This window comes from Crinia signifera, chromosome 1 (genome assembly GCF_055691185.1).
Source record: "Crinia signifera chromosome 1, ASM5569118v1, whole genome shotgun sequence".
NCBI lineage: Eukaryota > Metazoa > Chordata > Amphibia > Anura > Myobatrachidae > Crinia > Crinia signifera.
The window spans coordinates 369,766,519-369,782,659 of NC_139217.1; the positions used below are offsets into that span (position 1 = coordinate 369,766,519).

Consider the following 16,141-nt stretch of genomic DNA (forward strand, 5'->3'; position numbering starts at 1 on the left):
CCGGCAGTACATTGGCGGGCAATATATTAGCCAGCAATATATATCGCTCAATGCCCCCTTTTCATTGGTTCCACAGAGGTAATCAGCTGGTCGCAGCGACCAGCGATTAGAACAGGGCTTAAAACAGGAGCGCGCACCCAGCGATTTATTGCCGGGGCACACTCCCATCACTGGCAATATGGTTGCCAGCCACCATATTCCCAGCGATATCAGCCCCTATCGCTGCCATGTGTACACGGCTTAAGATTTGAAGATAACTTGTACAACTATCAAAGTTAGAATTCCCTGCTAATCCATATAATTTTATGAAATGACTGGTACATGTATTAGCTAATTTGGAAATTGATGGTAACCTTGAAAAAGTAACAAAATGTGCCATTTTATTGAAATTGGCCACTGTAAACTAATGGGGCCTACACATGGGGCGATTTCAAGGCATTTTCTAAGAAATTTAACTAGATCACTTAGAAAATAACTATACATTGCTCTGTGCATAGAGGCCATAGCGATAGAGATGAGCGGCCCGTGCATCAGAGAAAATTATTGTTTAAACAATTTCTGTAAGATTTTGACGTAGTACATGATGCACAAGAATTGACATGGATTTGACATTTTGTGAACTTTAGACCAACAAATTGTTTATATTACTCATGTAAATCAATAGAACTCTTACTATATACATAGTAGGAAGCACATATTTGGAACACAACACGTACCAACAATAGTATTTAACTTTTATAGGCATTTGTTTTATTTCTCCAATATTCCAATTTTGTTGCATTGTAAAAATGGAATAAAAATGTTATGATATGGATAATAATCAAAAAAAAAAAGCTATCAGAAATTGAATTTACATTTCTTTGGCAAGTACCCAAGATGTTCCCAGGGCACATTGCAGCTTGCCTCTAGAAAAAAAGGATACAGTTTTCTGTGCATACTACACTGCTCAGAAAAATAAAGGGAACACTTAAACAACACAATGTAACTCCAAGTCAATCACACTTTTGTGAAATCAAACAGTCCACTTAGGAAGCAACACTGATTGACAATCAACTTTGCATGCTGTTGTGCAAATGGAATAGGCAACAGGTGGAAATTATAGGCAATTAGCAATGATTTCAACTGTTTAGATTACCCATGCAAATCAATAGAACTCTTACTATATACATAGTAGACCCACTCTCCTGTACTGATTTGGCAGTGTAGTAAAACAGCTGATCCTCGTTAGTATAGTGGTGAGTATCCCCGCCTGTCACGCGGGAGACCGGGGTTCAATTCCCCGACGGGGAGGCAAGAAATTTTATTTCTCCAATATTACAGTAGTTTAACACAATGAAAAATAAAAGAATCAAAATGTTATAACATACATAAAAATGAACACAAAACTTATTTACATAAAGTTGTGTATTTAGAAAATAAACAATACCCAAATCCATACACATAGATTAGCATATAAAGAACACAACACGTACCAACAATAGTAATATACTTTTATAGGTATTTACGTTATTTCTCCAATATTCCAATGTTGTTGCATTGTAAAAATGGGATAAATAATGTATGATATTGATAATAATCCAAAAAAATGGGTACTTGTGTATTATCACGGCGCCCGATTTTACTATGTACTCAAACGTAGGGAAATCGCATTGCATGCCATTATTGTATGGCATGCGATGCAATGCGATTTTAACTGTTATAATGGCATTTAATGTAGTATACCATTAAATGACATATGTCATTTATTAATATTCCCCCTAATATCGACGTCATCCCGAAGCGTGGTGAGCGCGGCGAGCCCCGCAAGGGGCAGCGGGACGCGTGGAGTTGAGTTTATATAGCCTGAAGCGTGGCAAGCTCAGCGAGACCCGTGAGGGGACGCGTATTATGTTACATGTATTACGTGTCCCCTCACCACGCTTCGGGCAACGCAACGCTTTGGGATGGCGTGGATAGAGGGGGGGTTTGGGGCCTAAATAAATGACATTATATGTCATTAAATGGTATAGCACATTAAATGAAATTAATATATGTGCAACCATAACCAATATCTCATCGCATGCCATACAATAATGGCATGCGATGCGATTTCACTACCCTGAATAGCCCACTACACAAATGCCCCCGTGATAATACACAAGTACCAAAAAATGCTATTAGAAATTGAACTTACATTTCTTTGGCAAGTACCCAAGATGATCCCAGGGCACATTACAGCTTGCTTCTAGAAAAAAAAATACAGTTTTCTGTGCATACTATTTAAAAATACATCTATCCTACAATGATAGTTTCTTTGCAATATTGTTTTATTGTATTGGTTTACGTATTCTGCTTGTTAGCAATAAAAAGAAATCTAGCATCTTGTATTGAACTAATTGCAGTATGCTTTCTGAGGGTGTGTACACACAGGGCGATATATATCGCCCGGCAGTACATTGGCGGGCAATATATTAGCCAGCAATATATCGCTCAATGCCCCCTTTTCATCGGTTCCACAGAGGTAATCAGCTGGTCGCAGCGACCAGCGATTAGAACAGGGCTTAAAACAGGAGCGCGCACCCAGCGATTTATTGCCGGGGCACACTCCCATCACTGGCAATATGGTTGCCAGCCACCATATTCCCAGCGATATCAGCCCCTATCGCTGCCATGTGTACACGGCTTAAGATTTGAAGATAACTTGTACAACTATCAAAGTTAGTATTTCTTTTTTTTTTTTCCATTTCTTTCGTACTTCTTTCACATAATTACATTTACATTTGGACATATTTTCCATGACATTTACAATCTCAATAGACCTGAGAGAATAGTTTTCACTTCCTTTTCATAATCATAACAGTGATATTCAATGCATACATATTTACATTTGATTTCATATATTTCCATTTAATATCAACAATATCCTTACATATTTTCCTCATATAACGAGAGATGCTGTCATATTAGGTCGGGTTCTTTTACTCATTTTTATTAATCTCTTATATATTCTAGCATGGGAGTATGTTGTACTGCCCTTTGGTTGTGTTTTATATTTTACAGTGACTTTAGTGTGTGTTTTTTTTTTTTTTTTTTTTTTATAGTGTATATTATATTTTATATTTATATTGTTATGTCTTTATTGTTCAATCCTTGTATGCTATATTTTTGTGTAGTGTGCCTATTAAATTCTTTTAAATTATTATGTTATATTCGTGTTTCGTGTATTTGTGCTTTAGTGTTGTTTTTATTGTGTGTAATATTTGTAATAATCCTATATATCGTGTATCAGTGATAAGCCTAAGATTAGCCATACATATCCCCATGCCTTCCTTTCCTTTCTATCTCCTTCCCATATTTAGCATCTCCCGCTATTTACATTTTCACATTCCACATTTCCCTTTCTCCCATCCACTTTCCCTCCCTCTCCTCCTCTACTTCCTTCACTCTCCATTCCAATGTCATGATATATATGCCCACAGGATCCATTTACCTCCAATGGATATAGACACATACCCCAACCAAAAAAAAAAAAAAACAAACAAACAAAAAAACCTACAACAACATTTCCATGATATATAACCTTGTTCTTTGAGTTATATTATTGCTACTTTCCCATCTTTCTTCCCTCTCCCCTCCTCCCAGCATATTATTTTGAATCCTTCCTCCTTAGCTCATCCCCTTATTATTTTTATTTGTCATTATGTTAGTGATCCGTTCCTACTGTTAAATTTTATTCTATTTCCAATTTTCTTTATCCAGTATCTAGGATTAATATATTCCATCTATCCCACTTCTTATGATAGGTAACCATTGATCCTCTGGTTTGATACATGAATTTCTCATGTCCAGAGGTCTCATTCACCAGCGCTCTCCAATGTCCAATATTAGGCACTTCTGTTGCTAACCACTTTCTTGCAATCAAAACCTTAGCCAGTGTAGTGAGACATAAGACATATTGATATACTATAAAGGAATGCGTCTCTCTAAGATCTAGGCCAAATAAACATATTTGTGGTGATATTTCTGGAAGAGTAGGTTCAGTCTTTAACATATCCTTCCATACATATTTCCAGAATTTTAATATCCGCGGACAACTCCATATTAGATGCCAAAAATCAGCTCCCTCTGCCCCACATTTGGGACATACTGTATTAGAACGTAGATGTGCCCTAAATAAGGATGCTGGTGTATGATATACTCTGTGCATAATATATAGATGTATTTGCTGATATCTTATGCATGGAGTTGTCAACTCCGTTGATCCCAATATCTGAACCCACTGTTCCTCTGTTAAATTTCCCAAATTTTGTTCCCATTTATTTTTTAATTGACCAAAGATTTGCGGATTTATGTGATTATTCAACATAGCGTATACCTTTGATATTTGTTTATTCTTTCCCAGCTTATATAAAAATATCTTTATAGGTGATCTATAGATTTCTAAGGTTAATTCCCCAAATTGAGTGCTTATTCCATGTCTCAATTGTAAGTATCTATAAAACATTGTATTTGAGATGTTAAATTCTCTTATCAACTGTTCAAATGTTTTAAATACCCCATCTTCATATAGCTGTTTTATTGTACTTATTCCTACTTTTCTCCAGATATTGTCTTTTGAGAGAGAAATTAATTCTTTAAATGTTACATTATACCACAGTGATTGGTCTTCATCAATTTCTTTCCAATCACATATGTTATGTGCCTGTCTCCATACCAGCCTATTCTGTTTCATCAACGGGGGTAGTGCTGAGATTGAATTATCAGATAGCAAGAATTGTATGGGCTCTATTGGTTGCATTCTATGTACATAATAAAACTCTGAAAAAGTATCCCCACCTTTTCCTTGTATCCATTCCGATATATGTACTAATTGTGTGGCCAAATAGTATACTTGTATATTGGGAAGTCCAACCCCGCCCTCCTTTTTTTTTTTTTTTTAAGCTTTTAGAGCTATTCTTGGTGTACCATTGCCCCAAATAAAAGACGATATAATACTATCTATTGTAGTGAATACTTTTTTTTGTATGTATACGGGGGAGTGCTGTAATAGATATAAATATTTGGGCTGTATTATCATTTTGATTAAATTAATACGTCCTATTACCGTTAGGGGAAGTTTTTTCCATAAATGTGCTTTCCGTTTAAATTCATCCGTGATAGGTACTATATTTTGTGCCACATATTCTGCTGGATCAGGTGTAACCCATACACCGAGATATCTAAATCTCAACGTCCATTGTAGTGGACATCGAGGGTCAACATCCCGGGGAAGGGCACCGGATATTGGCATAATATTGGATTTAGTCCAATTTATACAAATCCCGGAGAATTTTCCGAATTCACTAACTATTTGCAACATGGCTGGTATTGATCTACTTATTTCCTGAAGAAACAGTAATATATCGTCTGCATATAATGCAATTGTGTCTGTTGTATTACCGATTCTACAGCCTACCACATCTGACGATGTCCTCATAAGAATAGCCAATGGCTCAATCGCAAGAGCAAATAATGCCGGCGATATTGGACATCCCTGGCGTGTCCCTCTCTCCAACAAAAAAGGTTTTGTTATGAACCCATTAACTGAGATACGCGCTGAGGGAGCTGAGTATAATAATTTAATCCACTGTATATACCGTGGACCAAAAGAAAATTTTTCTAAAACTCTCCACAGATATCCCCATTCAACTGAGTCGAAGGCCTTGGCTGCATCTAACGACACAACCACGGCCTCCGACCCAGCTTTCTTCCCCATCTGCAGATGGCAGAATAATCTTCGGAGATTACAGGTTGTATTTCTGCCTGGCATAAAACCAGTTTGGTCCCTATGTACTATGGATGTAATTACAGAATTAAGCCTAGTGGACAATATTTTGGCCAAAATCTTAATATCTGAGGATAATAACGAAATAGGCCTATATGAGTCTGTCATAGTAGGATCCTTTCCTGGCTTCAAAATTACAATTATAACAGCTTCTGACATTGATGGTGGTAATACACCACTCTCTATCGAACTATTAAATATATTCAACAGATATGGGGCAAAATCACCATCAAATTTTTTATAAAGTTCTATTGGTATTCCGTCTGATCCTGGTGCCTTTTTATTAGGGAAGGACTGTATAGCTAATTCCACCTCTTCCAGAGTCAGAGGGGAATCTAAATACTCAACCGCATCTTGCGACAATCCTGCTACCTGTATTGAGTCAAGATATTCATCTAGATGCTCATTCATATATATAGTTTTTGATGAATATAAGAGTTTGTAATATGAAAGAAAAACCTCCGCGATTTCCGAGCTTGCATACTTCAAATTCCCCTCCTTATCTTGTATCTTCGAAATGGTGGCACTATTTTTTTCCTCCCTTGATAGGAATGCTAAGTACCCTCCGCCCATATCTGCTTGTGAGTACATACTATGTCTGGAAAATAACAATCTTCTCTTAGATTTATCAAGTATATAACTGGTCCATTCCTGTCTAGCACTTTCCCACAACTTGTAATCTACTGGGGATCTAGAGGTCAGGTATTTTATTTCCAACTGGTTACACCGTTGTTCCAGCTGTTTCTCTTGTTTATTACCGTTCTTTTTTATATCCGTTATCTTTTTTATTAAAGAGCCCCTTATGTACGCTTTAAATGTATCATGTTTAACTAAATTTAAGGAACATGTATTGTTATTTATCTGAAATTCCGCCCATTCCCTAGTTAAATCTGTACCTTCACCCATTAATGTTATCCAGAATGGGTTGAGTTTCCAATATCTTTCCCCTTGTGGAATTAATGTATCTAATATCAGCATTAGGGGAGAATGGTCAGAGATTCTTCTAGATAGGTACCCAATTGATGTTACCATTGGTAAAAGATCTTGGGAAATAAGTGCCAAATCTATACGCGAGAATGTACTATGCGTGGAGGAGAAACAGGAGTATTGTGTCTCCGTTGGAAATCGAAATCTCCACACATCTATTAGGCCCATTTCTAACACCAAATTCGAAAAAGAAGATGGAGATGATGTTAAGGGATTACTATGAGGTACTACCCTCCATCTATCCATAATAGAATCCATCACATTGTTATAATCCCCAATACATATCGTAGGGCTATCTGGTGAGAGTGCCATAAATGTTACTACCTGCTTTAATATTTCGTTGTTATATGGTGGTGGTATGTATACAGCGAGAATATTCATTAAAACAGAGTTAACATATGCTCTAAGAAATACATAGCGCCCATACTCATCTATCTGACTATGTTCCAATTGGAATCTAACTGACTTTTTTATTAGTACTGATACCCCTCTAGAATTCTGTGAGAAGGTGGAATGGTACATCCAACCTACCCACGCTTTTTTCAAAGCCAACACTTTCCCACCAGTTAGATGAGTTTCTGATAGGCATATTATGTCTGCTTTATAGGCTTTTACTTGTGCTAATACCAGCGCTCTTTTCACTTTATCATTTAACCCTCGTGTATTCCACGCTAGTATGCGTGTACCTCTTATTTTATCCGTCATACATACACAGGAAAAAAAATAAATAAAGGATAAAGGGATTCTCCTTTCTTCTTTTTACGTCCGAGCCAAGAGAAAAAATTCAAAATATTCTCACCCTTTCTATTCTGATATTCTTTTAATACTGAGAGGAAAGAATAAGGAAGATATAATCTCCGTGTATATGTCAGTATTTTAAGCATACTTTTCATCTTATATCCATTTTTCTTTTTATAGTAGCAATACTTTAATTCTTCAAGAGAAAAAATAAAAAACCTAAAAAACCAAATACCATACATACATATACCATACACATCCCCTATCCCCTCCCACCCCCACCCTGCATACCTATCAAAGAACGTAGACATGCCTATACCTTCCCCCATGAACTTATCCCCTAACTAAAAAAAAAAAAAAAAAAGAAGGGAGTATCAGAAATCTATGTAGAGTCCCAATAGCTATTTCCTAGTACTAATCCCCCACATTTTTTTTTTATATTGCCCAACTTAGGATACAAGGATATTGACTCTTTTATAACAATACCTCAATCGACCTAAATTATCATATGCATCCTCTATATTCTGAATTTATATATTTTTTCTCTTTTTCCCCCTTTTCTCCTCTTTTCCTCTCCTTTTGGCAGCATATACATGTATATAATTATAGTACCTCCATCAATCTACACCAACATAAACATTCTCTATATTCTGAGTCTATATTCCTCTAGACGTCAAATTAACATCCTTTAAACAGCATATGAAATTATTCACAGAGTTTCAGAAAGAGGAGAAAAAAAAAAAAATAGAAAGAAGGATGCATTCTGCACTAATACATTTACTGTGGTTTTTTCTCCACCCAGATCTCAGCCTCATTAGGTGTAGAGAAAAAAAAAGTGGTATTCTCATAAATCACACGCAACCGCGCTGGGTAGAGCATAGAATATTGAATGTGTCTTTCACGAAGTTTTTTCTTGACTTGTGCAAATTGTGCCCTTGATTTTTGTATATCAGTTGCAAAGTCCGGGAAAGCTGCTACACTGTTGGTCTCATACATCATGGGCCCTTGAATTCGTGCCTGTCTTAAGACTGAGTCTCTATCCCCAAAATGTAAAAAACGGGCAATAAAAGTACGGGCTGGTGCCCCTGGTGGCGGTTCTTTATTTGGAAGTCTATGGGCACGTTCCACTGAAAAATGGGCACTAAATTTATCTCTGCCAAATAGCTTCACAAGCCATTCTTCTATGAATTTCTCTGGACATGTGCCTTCTGCTCTTTCTGGTATACCCACGAACCGAACATTATTTCTCCTTAGCCGCCCTTCCATGTCGGAAAGTTTAGCTTTAACAGCTGTCATCTGTGTTGTGAGCTCTGATACTGTTAATTTTAACGGATTTACAATGTCCTCCACATCAGATACACGCTGCTCCACATTTTTAACTCTTTCAGAAAGTTTTTGCATATCATGTCTAATCAATGATATCTCTGCCTGTACATGGCCTATCTTTTCTGTAACCCTATGTTCAGATGTACCAATGGCCTGGAGAATTTGCTGGGTCGACTGTGTCACATCATCACTACTTTTTTCCCCTATTGTGGCCTTGGGAGAGGATGGTGTCAGTTCTTGTAGCTGAGGGGGAGCAGGGGACTGGGCATTTCTTGCATATCTCTCCAGCCGCTGTGCTGCAGCCGATGTATTTCCAGTCTTTCCCATTATTTTTCTGGATATATATATATATATACCAGGGGAGACAGATCAAAACTGTTAGTACTATGTACCAAACGGACTTTATATGTCCTATTAATTTAAGTGACAGCATATGACTTTTATCACCACCGGAGAGCTTCTCCTCAATCTCCTCAGTTTATTAATTTCAGTGTTCCTGGGCCTGTTCTCTGCCACCGAACACACCCAGCCCCTGATAGAGATCACACTGCAGTGTCTCTGCGTATCCCCGCTCTCCCCTCACTCACCAGTCTTCTTTCGTGTGGTTCTTTTCTTTTATTTTTACCCGATTGGGGCCTTCTTCCCGGGGTGCTGCAGTTTCTGGGGTCTGGTCTCTGCCACTGAGCAGACCCGATATCAGGAAATTACGATGCAGACACTGTTCCCCAGGCTTTTCTGTGCCCCACAGTCTCTGGGAGTCCCTCCGGAACCCCCGGCTCAGCTCCCCACAAACTCAGCAGCCCCTGGGTCTGATCTCTGCCACCGAGCGGACCCAGGTCTTGGCAACGCTAATCTCCCGGCACCAAATGAGCATCACAAACCGGGCGCTCCGACTGGATTCTCCGTCAGCCGCGTCTCCCGCAGGTGTAACCAATCGAGCCCAGCACTACAGATCTACAGGCACTGTTGTTTCCCTGGCTTTTCTGTGCCCAGCGGCCTCTGGAAGTCCCTCCGGCACCTTCGGCTCAGCTCCCCACAGTCTGGCAGCCCCTGGGTCTTAGCCGACACCAAGTGAACGTCACACGCTGGGCGCTCTGGCTGGATTCTCCGTCAGCCGCGTCTCCAGCAAGTATGACCAATCGAACCCAGCAGCCTCTTCCACGCTACGGACCGGCACCAGCACTTCCGGATTTCTGCCAATGGTTCTTTTACGGCCATAAAACGAAGAAATATTTGGCCACAGAGTATTTGTTCAGGTCGGGTTAATATTCACCACTTTTTATGCACTTTTATGAATGTGCATCCTAGTTTGGGCAACTCAGAATGGATAAAAACGGATCATTAGTGGGAGCAGTGTTGGCGTGCTGCCTACACCATACTAAGCCAGGCCCCTCCCCGCACACAAACTCACAACTATCAAAGTTAGAATTCCCTGCTAATCCATATAATTTTATGAAATGACTGGTACATGTATTAGCTAATTTGGAAATTGATGGTAACCTTGAAAAAGTAACAAAATGTGCCATTTTACTGAAATTGGCCATTGTAAACTAATGGGGCCTACACATGGGGCGATTTCAAGGCATTTTCTAAGAAATTTAACTAGATCACTTAGAAAATAACTATACATTGCTCTGTGCATAGAGGCCATAGCGATAGAGATGAGCGACCCGTGCATCAGAGAAAATGATTGTTTAAACAATTTCTGTAAGATTTTGACGTAGTACATGATGCACAAGAATTGACATGGATTTGACATTTTGTGAACTTTAGACCAACAAATTGTTTATATTACTCATGTAAATCAATAGAACTCTTACTATATACATAGTAGGAAGCACATATTTGGAACACAACACGTACCAACAATAGTATTTAACTTTTATAGGCATTTATTTTATTTCTCCAATATTCCAATTTTGTTGCATTGTAAAAATGGAATAAAAATGTTATGATTTGGATAATAATCAAAAAAAAATGCTATCAGAAATTGAATTTACATTTCTTTGGCAAGTACCCAAGATGTTCCCAGGGCACATTGCAGCTTGCATCTAGAAAAAAAGGATACAGTTTTCTGTGCATACTACACTGCTCAGAAAAATGAAGGGAACACTTAAACAACACAATGTAATTCCAAGTCAATCACACTTTTGTGAAATCAAACAGTCCACTTAGGAAGCAACACTGATTGACAATCAACTTTGCATGCTGTTGTGCAAATGGAATAGGCAACACGTGGAAATTATAGGCAATTAGCAATGATTTCAACTGTTTATATTACCCATGCAAATCAATAGAACTCTTACTAAATACATAGTAGACCCACTCTCCTGCACTGATGTGGCAGCAAAGTGAAACAGCTGATCCTCGTTAGTATAGTGGTGAGTAACCCCGCCTGTCACGCGGGAGACCGGGGTTCAATTCCCCGACGGGGAGGCAAGAAATTTTATTTCTCCAATATTACAGTAGTTTAACACTATGAAAAATAAAAGAATCAAAATGTTATAACATACATAAAAATGAACACAAAACTTATTTACATAAAGTTGTGTATTTAGAAAATAAACAATACCCAAATCCATACACATAGATTAGCATATAAAGAACACAACACGTACCAACAATAGTAATATACTTTTATAGGTATTTACGTTATTTCTCCAATATTCCAATGTTGTTGCATTGTAAAAATGGGATAAAAAATGTATGATATTGATAATAATCCCAAAAAATGGGTACTTGTGTATTAGCACGGCGCCCGATTTTACTATGTACTCAAACGTAGTGAAATCGCATTGCATGCCATTATTGTATGGCATGCGATGCAATGCGATTTTAACTGTTATAATGGCATTTAATGTAGTATACCATTAAATGACATATGTCATTTATTAATATTCCCCCTAATATCGACGTCATCCCGAAGCGTGGTGAGCGCGGCGAGCCCCGCAAGGGGCGGCGGGACGCGTGGAGTTGAGTTTATATAGCCTGAAGCGTGGCAAGCTCAGCGAGACCCGTGAGGGGACGCGTATTATGTTACATGTATTACGTGTCCCCTCACCACGCTTCGGGCAACGCAACGCTTTGGGATGGCGTGGATAGTGGGGGGGGGGGTTTGGGGCCTAAATAAATGACATTATATGTCATTAAATGGTATAGCACATTAAATCAAATTAATATATGTGCAACCATAACCAATATCTCATTGCATGCCATACAATAATGGCATGCGATGCGATTTCACTACCCTGAATAGCCCACTACACAAATGCCTCCATGATAATACACAAGTACCAAAAAATGCTATTAGAAATTGAACTTACATTTCTTTGGCAAGTACCCAAGATGATCCCAGGGCACATTACAGCTTGCTTCTAGAAAAAAAAATTACAGTTTTCTGTGCATACTATTTAAAAATACATCTATCCTACAATGATAGTTTCTTTGCAATATTGTTTTATTGTATTGGTTTACGTATTCTGCTTGTTAGCAATAAAAAGAAATCTAGCATCTTGTATTGAACTAATTGCAGTATGCTTTCTGAGGGTGTGTACACACAGGGCAATATATATCGCCCGGCAGTACATTGGCGGGCAATATATTAGCCAGCAATATATCGCTCAATGCCCCCTTTTCATCGGTTCCACAGAGGTAATCAGCTGGTCGCAGCGACCAGCGATTAGAACAGGGCTTAAAACAGGAGCGCGCACCCAGCGATTTATTGCCGGGGCACACTCCCATCACTGGCAATATGGTTGCCAGCCACCATATTCCCAGCGATATCAGCCCCTATCGCTGCCATGTGTACACGGCTTAAGATTTGAAGATAACTTGTACAACTATCAAAGTTAGAATTCCCTGCTAATCCATATAATTTTATGAAATGACTGGTACATGTATTAGCTAATTTGGAAATTGATGGTAACCTTGAAAAAAGTAACAAAATGTGCCATTTTACTGAAATTGGCCACTGTAAACTAATGGGGCCTACACATGGGGCGATTTCAAGGCATTTTCTAAGAAATTTAACTTGATCACTTAGAAAATAACTATACATTGCTCTGTGCATAGAGGCCATAGCGATAGAGATGAGCGACCCGTGCATCAGAGAAAATGATTGTTTAAACAATTTCTGTAAGATTTTGACGTAGTACATGATGCACAAGAATTGACATGGATTTGACATTTTGTGAACTTTAGACCAACAAATTGTTTATATTACTCATGTAAATCAATAGAACTCTTACTATATACATAGTAGGAAGCACATATTTGGAACACAACACGTACCAACAATAGTATTTAACTTTTATAGGCATTTATTTAATTTCTCCAATATTCCAATTTTGTTGCATTGTAAAAATGGAATAAAAATGTTATGATTTGGATAATAATCAAAAAAAATGCTATCAGAAATTGAATTTACATTTCTTTGGCAAGTACCCAAGATGTTCCCAGGGCACATTGCAGCTTGCCTCTAGAAAAAAAGGATACAGTTTTCTGTGCATACTACACTGCTCAGAAAAATGAAGGGAACACTTAAACAACACAATGTAACTCCAAGTCAATCACACTTTTGTGAAATCAAACAGTCCACTTAGGAAGCAACACTGATTGACAATCAACTTTGCATGCTGTTGTGCAAATGGAATAGGCAACACGTGGAAATTATAGGCAATTAGCAATGATTTCAACTGTTTATATTACCCATGCAAATCAATAGAACTCTTACTATATACATAGTAGACCCACTCTCCTGCACTGATGTGGCAGCAAAGTGAAACAGCTGATCCTCGTTAGTATAGTGGTGAGTATCCCCGCCTGTCACGCGGGAGACCGGGGTTCAATTCCCCGACGGGGAGGCAAGAAATTTTATTTCTCCAATATTACAGTAGTTTAACACTATGAAAAATAAAAGAATCAAAATGTTATAACATACATAAAAATGAACACAAAACTTAGTTACATAAAGTTGTGTATTTAGAAAATAAACAATACCCAAATCCATACACATAGATTAGCATATAAAGAACACAACACGTACCAACAATAGTAATATACTTTTATAGGTATTTACGTTATTTCTCAAATATTCCAATGTTGTTGCATTGTAAAAATGGGATAAAAAATGTATGATATTGATAATAATCCAAAAAAATGGGTACTTGTGTATTATCACGGCGCCCGATTTTACTATGTACTCAAACGTAGTGAAATCGCATTGCATGCCATTATTGTATGGCATGCGATGCAATGCGATTTTAACTGTTATAATGGCATTTAATGTAGTATACCATTAAATGACATATGTCATTTATTAATATTCCCCCTAATATCGACGTCATCCCGAAGCGTGGTGAGCGCGGCGAGCCCCGCAAGGGGCGGCGGGACGCGTGGAGTTGAGTTTATATAGCCTGAAGCATGGCAAGCTCAGCGAGACCCGTGAGGGGACGCTTATTATGTTACATGTATTACGTGTCCCCTCACCACGCTTCGGGCAACGCAACGCTTTGGGATGGCGTGGATAGTGGGGGGGGGGGTTTGGGGCCTAAATAAATGACATTATATGTCATTAAATGGTATAGCACATTAAATGAAATTAATATATGTGCCACCATAGCCAATATCTCATCGCATGCCATACAATAATGGCATGCGATGCGATTTCACTACCCTGAATAGCCCACTACACAAATGCCCCCGTGATAATACACAAGTACCAAAAAATGCTATTAGAAATTGAACTTACATTTCTTTGGCAAGTACCCAAGATGATCCCAGGGCACATTACAGCTTGCTTCTAGAAAAAAAAAATACAGTTTTCTGTGCATACTATTTAAAAATACATCTATCCTACAATGATAGTTTCTTTGCAATATTGTTTTATTGTATTGGTTTACGTATTCTGCTTGTTAGCAATAAAAAGAAATCTAGCATCTTGTATTGAACTAATTGCAGTATGCTTTCTGAGGGTGTGTACACACAGGGCGATATATATCGCCCGGCAGTACATTGGCGGGCAATATATTAGCCAGCAATATATCGCTCAATGCCCCCTTTTCATTGGTTCCACAGAGGTAATCAGCTGGTCGCAGCGACCAGCGATTAGAACAGGGCTTAAAACAGGAGCGCGCACCCAGCGATTTATTGCCGGGGCACACTCCCATCACTGGCAATATGGTTGCCAGCCACCATATTCCCAGCGATATCAGCCCCTATCGCTGCCATGTGTACACGGCTTAAGATTTGAAGATAACTTGTACAACTATCAAAGTTAGAATTCCCTGCTAATCCATATAATTTTATGAAATGACTGGTACATGTATTAGCTAATTTGGAAATTGATGGTAACCTTGAAAAAGTAACAAAATGTGCCATTTTACTGAAATTGGCCACTGTAAACTAATGGGGCCTACACATGGGGCGATTTCAAGGCATTTTCTAAGAAATTTAACTAGATCACTTAGAAAATAACTATACATTGCTCTGTGCATAGAGGCCATAGCGATAGAGATGAGCGGCCCGTGCATCAGAGAAAATTATTGTTTAAACAATTTCTGTACGATTTTGACGTAGTACATGATGCACAAGAATTGACATGGATTTGACATTTTGTGAACTTTAGACCAACAAATTGTTTATATTACTCATGTAAATCAATAGAACTCTTACTATATACATAGTAGGAAGCACATATTTGGAACACAACACGTACCAACAATAGTATTTAACTTTTATAGGCATTTGTTTTATTTCTCCAATATTCCAATTTTGTTGCATTGTAAAAATGGAATAAAAATGTTATGATTTGGATAATAATCAAAAAAAATGCTATCAGAAATTGAATTTACATTTCTTTGGCAAGTACCCAAGATGTTCCCAGGGCACATTGCAGCTTGCATCTAGAAAAAAAGGATACAGTTTTCTGTGCATACTACACTGCTCAGAAAAATGAAGGGAACACTTAAACAACACAATGTAACTCCAAGTCAATCACACTTTTGTGAAATCAAACAGTCCACTTAGGAAGCAACACTGATTGACAATCAACTTTGCATGCTGTTGTGCAAAAGGAATAGGCAACACGTGGAAATTATAGGCAATTAGCAATGATTTCAACTGTTTATATTACCCATGCAAATCAATAGAACTCTTACTATATACATAGTAGACCCACTCTCCTGCACTGATGTGGCAGCAAAGTGAAACAGCTGATCCTCGTTAGTATAGTGGTGAGTATCGCCGCCTGTCACGCGGGAGACCGGGGTTCAATTCCCCGACGGGGAG

General features: G+C 38.2%; 4 non-coding genes across 4 annotated transcripts; all 4 read left to right on the forward strand.

Annotated features, from left to right (window-relative positions):
- Positions 1-1,218: 1,218 nt before the first annotated feature.
- On the forward strand, positions 1,219-1,290 carry TRNAD-GUC (transfer RNA aspartic acid (anticodon GUC)). The gene has a single exon. It is a non-coding gene; the product is annotated as a tRNA-Asp (tRNA).
- Positions 1,291-11,218: 9,928 nt separating this feature from the next.
- On the forward strand, positions 11,219-11,290 carry TRNAD-GUC (transfer RNA aspartic acid (anticodon GUC)). Its single transcript has one exon. It is a non-coding gene; the product is annotated as a tRNA-Asp (tRNA).
- A 2,354-nt stretch (positions 11,291-13,644) lies between these two features.
- TRNAD-GUC (transfer RNA aspartic acid (anticodon GUC)) lies at positions 13,645-13,716 on the forward strand. Its single transcript has one exon. It is a non-coding gene; the product is annotated as a tRNA-Asp (tRNA).
- Positions 13,717-16,069: 2,353 nt separating this feature from the next.
- TRNAD-GUC (transfer RNA aspartic acid (anticodon GUC)) lies at positions 16,070-16,141 on the forward strand. Its single transcript has one exon. It is a non-coding gene; the product is annotated as a tRNA-Asp (tRNA).